A 6,000-nucleotide genomic window follows, 5' to 3' on the forward strand; every position below is an offset into this window, starting at 1 on the left:
TGATCATTCTGAATAGTTATATTTCACCTTATGGTGGCAACTGGCAGTGATGGTATCTGTGCAGGCTATGCCACCCACCCGATGCTCCCAGATGCTACCTGGTCCTATGCAGGATGGCCTTCTGTGCTAACTGGGCATGATGATTACAATTGTGATGATCGAATAAATGTCAGTGCCCACACTCAGATCTTTGTTTACAGATACATTATTAACTTATAAAAATGAATTATGTGCGCAAATACTTTCAGGCTTTCCGCTATGATCAACACAAACATGTCACATAGACAACACATATGTGAACAGTATTGCACTCTCCAATACAATATTATTTCTTCAACAAACAAATTGTTGACATGCATAAAACTCAAAGCGAAAATGTTTAATGTTTCAATGTAACGAAAGCCATCCCTAAAACATATAATACAACAATCTTTTGTAAGATTCAAGTCACATTTTACATATTAGATGAAAATAACACAATAAGTATGTATATTTCAAATAGAGCGACATAGAGCTTATTCAGTGAAAGAGGAATCTTATACAAGTACATTCTCCATGGTTGCTTAATGATCCTGCATTGGGTCAACTCGACGTGTCCCAGGTACAATCTTACCCTTCTTCAGGAGTAGCCGGCTCAGAGCTTCTCTAAAGTTCTGGTGATTGAAAACATATGGACATAATAATAGCTATTGATGCTTAAAGAGTTAATTAATATAATGTTATATGTATAATTTCTCATGCACTAACCTTATTTGCCAAGGGAACTTCCGTAAAATAGCCCAAATCAGAGTCCAATGTGTGGGGTATTTAACATGATGTATGGTTATTTGTTCTAATTTTTCTTTTATTGTTAAAAGGGCAGACCTAGCTCCAAGGGAGTTGAGCACTGTACAAGGTTTGCATGGCCGGTGTTTGGACTGGCATGTTTAAATAGGAGCGATGTACTTGAGTTGCATCTATACATCCAATTACGCCGATTTTTTAATAAGAACTGCGTAACTTAATGTCCAAAATATATTTAAAATCATTTAAACCTGGGGGTAATCACACCTGAATTGATTCAGTTTGCTCAGAATGTGTGCCAAGCTGTACCACATTTGAGGTTCATCAGCAGTAATGGGATGTACAATTAACAAACATACATTTTTTCTATAAAAGTAGAACCACAAATAAAACAAGGTAATGCTAATGCTTACCAGTCTGTCAATGCCAAGGGTTCCTCAAAGAATGAAATGAAAAACCTCCAAACGGTTTCCTTTCAACATTTTCCTAATATGGAGGAATACTGATCAAGTGATGACACCATCATGTGATGAGTCACTAGTCAACTATGCAGACTACACTGATGAATAGTGTCTGTTAATGGTGGCCATCTTAGAATGGTAAAAATCAAAAGACATATATAGTCTCCTTGTTAGTTGACTACAAATAAAACATCTTAAAACCAAAATATCTAATTTAAGATAAATAGATACAATTTAGTAATGTTATTGGCTAACAAACACATTCATATTATATCTGGGATCGAAATTCGAATCCTGTATTCATGGTTGAAAGAATGCATTTACAAATTTAGAGAACAAAAAATTGTAAAGGATACGCAACAACCTTAATCCGTTGAAAATGTCAATACATTATACTAGATACATTATACTAGAGGGAGTTCTAATCCTGTGATGTCACCGTCATGTGTTAGGTCACATGTAAATGCTCAAACTCCACTAATAATGAAAGTATTTTACATGGGGCCATCTCTCAATGGTAAAATTCATTAGATCTAATAAACATCCTATTGCAGTTGACCAGAAGTTCAAAATCGTTGGGCATAATTTTACAAGAAATGATTATAAGATATATACCGAATAGCAATCATAATGTCTAACCAACAAATTAATCATGTTATAAGAACAGTTTCTAATGATTCTGATCTTCAGACATAGAATGCAAGACTTCTACGTACATTTAAATCTAGAGATTATGAAGAAACAGCCTTTGGAGCAGCCAGATATAAATCTTTGTTAAAACAGAGAGGGGATCTTTTAAGATTATATCCCAAAGAAATTGGACCTAACTTAGTTTATGCAACCACATATTCCAAACAGTTCTAGAATCAAAAATATCATTAAGAAACACTGGATAATCTAGAAGTCTGATGACATTACATGCCAGCTATTTTCAAGACCTTCTACGTTTGCTAATAAGAATCATAGTTCAATTAGGAATGTACTGGTAAAAGCAGAGAGGATCTCTACCCCAAAATCGGAGATTAGTTCAAAAAGAGGAGCATCTCTCTGGCAGAACTGCGAGAATTGTAATAATCTGCTGAGTGGGGCGGGGGGTGATACAATCAATCATCCATACACAGGGACGTTGATTTGTTTGAAAGACTTTGCTATATGTGACACGGTTTATAGTCATTTGGTCGAAAGCAAAAATGTCGAAAGTCATAATGTCGAAAAAAAAATGTCGGAAAAAAAAGTCGATTTTTTTTTCAATACGTTTTTTTTTCTAAATGGGGGGTTCCCCCTCAACCCCCCCCTTTTTTTATTTTACCCATTTTTTATACTTACCAAACCCAAAAAATACATATAAATAAAAAAATAATAGATTCAACTTTTTTTTTTCTGACATTTATTTTTCGACATTTTTGTCATTCGACTTTTTATTTTCGACATTATGACTGCACACCATGTGACACTAGTAATGTGATCTATGCTCTGCAATTTCCCTGTGGACTTTACTGTGTGGCCCTCACTGATAGAAAAGCTAAGACAAGGTGGTCAGAAGACATGTCCAATATGGGAACAACTAATATGAAATCCCCTGTGGACATGCATTTTAAAGATATTCATCACACCATATCCCAAATCCAATGTATTATACTTGAAGTGGTGAAAGTATCAAAGAGAGGAGGGACCCTCCCAGGTGTCTGCAACCTGTGGCTCTCCCGCTGGGTTGGACCCCAAATCCCATGATCCCTCACCATTAACTATGCTAGCTATGGATGATGGTAGAGGTAGTCTAAAACATCTAGAGAGCCAAAGGTTGCAGACCCCTGCCTTAGACAAAGATTTGCACAAAGTGAAATGTACTGCATTAACAAACATTCATCCCTACACCTAAGGGCATGAACACAGACTGGAACTTAGGTTGTTTTGTAAAATATATTGATAGTTTACAAGGCTTCATCACAATGTACTTTTTTTAATTGACAATGGATCGATTTATGTCAAATACTGTCAAGTTGCTGAACAATTGCAACAGCATTGCATGTATGCCATACATTGCTTCAAATACACATGCATACGTTGCATTAATTCCATTAAAACAAAGGTGATTCTGTTTCCTATTAAGCACTTCTCTTGGTGAAATGGTAAACAACAGCTGGAGCTGGTTAATCACCTCATTTACCTAGGCTTTCCTATTCTTTCAAGACCTGATAAAGCCGATATTAGACAGTATTGGTTATTCAAGACCTCAGGTTTGGCAAATCAGATTAGCAAGGTAGATGGAAAGTATGGAACATTTTCAATATTACCGGCCCTAAACTTTTACCAAGGCACGATAGTGCCATAATTGATCTATGGCATTCAGTTATACAATCTCTCAATTTTGAATCTGTTGCCTGTATTGGAGGCATTAATCTGGAGAAACGTATTGAATCTGCCAAACTCGTTCCCTGGGGTTGCTATAAGATATGAATTAGGCATTCAATACCTCAGAACTAGGGGGGTCTGGAACTATCTTAACCTATTTTGAAGAATCTTGAACAACGAACCAGATACTCTCTATAGTGATATAAATGAGGTTACTACCAATCACCAGGAGGATGGTTCATGTGCCATGAAATCGCTTGGTAGCCTCTGTGATGGCCTTTTATAAGAGGTCGGCTCTAGTCGAGAGGAGCTTCAGTTTAGACCAGAGAGTACAAAAAATAGATTGGGAATATGGGACTGGATCATGCATGGTAACTCCTCATTAATTCATCTGGTAGCAGGACATAAGGAACAGGGAGTTTTAGCCCCATTTCTTTCTATTTACCCTAGTCGGTCGATAAGGAATGAATTCTTAAGGTTCCAATAGAAACTAAATCCAACTAAAGAAATTCTCCTTAGACACAGCACAATTGGAAAGGATGAGACTGACTGTAGATTCTGTGATGCCGAAAATGTGGTAGAAACAATCATGCATTTAGTGTTGGAACGTCCCGCCCTTCAATGCGTTCGACTGAAACATTTGAAAAAATGTTTCACTCTTTGGATGGTATTGACTAGTTTTATCGATGGGGGAGTTGTTTGGGAGGCTCAGTAACGTCAGATATGATCGCCGTTTTAGGTTTCTTGAGGTCATTTGATTTACTGGAAGGTGATTTATGAATTGGAAGAGTGGGTATTTCGGGCTTCATCAATTTAAGGTATTATTTAGTGCTTTTTAATTGTTTTAAGGAATTATGGTTGTGTTTTAAATGAAAAAAGTGTAATACATTTTTCTCTTTTCTTGTTTTTTATGGTATACGTGCCTTTTTGTAAACTGTCAAAGGTTAATTACTTTAACCACATCACAATAAAAACAAAAAACAAATACATATTCATTATTCAAACTTTGATCCAGTTGTATTGATACCAGACCTTACTGTGCTGGCTGGGCATAATTGTACGAGGCCTTCATGTGGTCATTGGACATATTGGTGTCCGTCCAGGATTCTTCGGTTTACTAGTCCTAATGGAATCTGCACTGCAATGCTAACTAAACATGATAAAGACATCTTTTGGATTTGGTACTGCGGGTCTAACTAGCATAATGGAATCTGGCACCACAGTCCTAACTGGCATAATGGAATCTGCCAATGCTATTCAATGTGGCATGATGGAATCCGGCACTATGGTGCTTTTAAGGCCTATCAGAACAAAGCTCTCAACTGGACCAATGTGAGGAAGTTTAAGCCAGTCCAGTCCTGTTTTTATTTTTTGTATTCTGGAAGTTGCAGTTTTGCATTTCTATTTATAAATCTAGGACTACCAGTCCCAGACTGAAAAGAAACAAGACAAGACAGGTTTCACCTGTTTTACATGGCTCAAAATGAGAGCTATGATGGCATCTGACATGGCTGTACTCACTTGGCATAATTAAATGTATCACTGCTGTGCTAAATGGACAAAATGGAAAATGGTATTGAGAGGTAATTGTTGGTCACGTGTTAGACACATGGTGAGATCTTGTCATGATGTTCTGTACGCGGAACATACCAAAGTATGTTGCAACCTCCGTCTCCCCTCTGCTGTTTCTTTATCAAGTCTACTTAAGATGGCCATGATGACACAGCTGGACTCCACATTACCGCTCAGCCTGAAATGGCTGTGGTTTCTGCAAGTTAGCAATGATATATGTTTGCACATTACGTATAGACTAGTGAAACAGCTGTGTACGCAGGCCAAAGTAAGTGAGTCAATCAGGATGAACGGTCAGATTTATTCCCACTTTGGGTATTATTTCTTCAATTAGCCTCTGAAAAGGAGAACTTGTTTTTCTAGGCAGCTTAGACTTGGCTCAAGTCCATATTTCTCAAATTTCACATTGAAAATGATTCCTGTCTGCTGTGCCAGGCCTGCTTCTACAGCGCGATCGTGGTGGGAGCACCAGAAGTCTGAAACGTTGCACATGGCCAGTTTTCCTGCCATCTTCGATCAATTACAGATTTTAAATGGTTCCTAAAATATCATTACAATTATTTCATGGTTTTTCATTCGGAACACTATCTTTAAACTTTAAAACAAATGTCCTACCTTGAGCGTTAAATGAAGTGTGCTCAGTCCTTTACTTGATCCCTTTAGTGTACCTCAAGTACTTACTTTTGGAAATCAATTGACTACACTCCTAAGACAACAGCTCCCTCTAGTGGTGACAACAGGTGAAGCTATGAGAATTGGCATTATCTCTATATATATTAAGGCCACAGCTCCCTCTAGCTGTTATGTTGTGTTATGTTATGTTACTTTGCAT

This window comes from Ambystoma mexicanum, chromosome 13 (genome assembly GCF_040938575.1).
Source record: "Ambystoma mexicanum isolate Mex_15411 chromosome 13, UKY_AmexF1_1, whole genome shotgun sequence".
NCBI classification, from domain to species: domain Eukaryota; kingdom Metazoa; phylum Chordata; class Amphibia; order Caudata; family Ambystomatidae; genus Ambystoma; species Ambystoma mexicanum.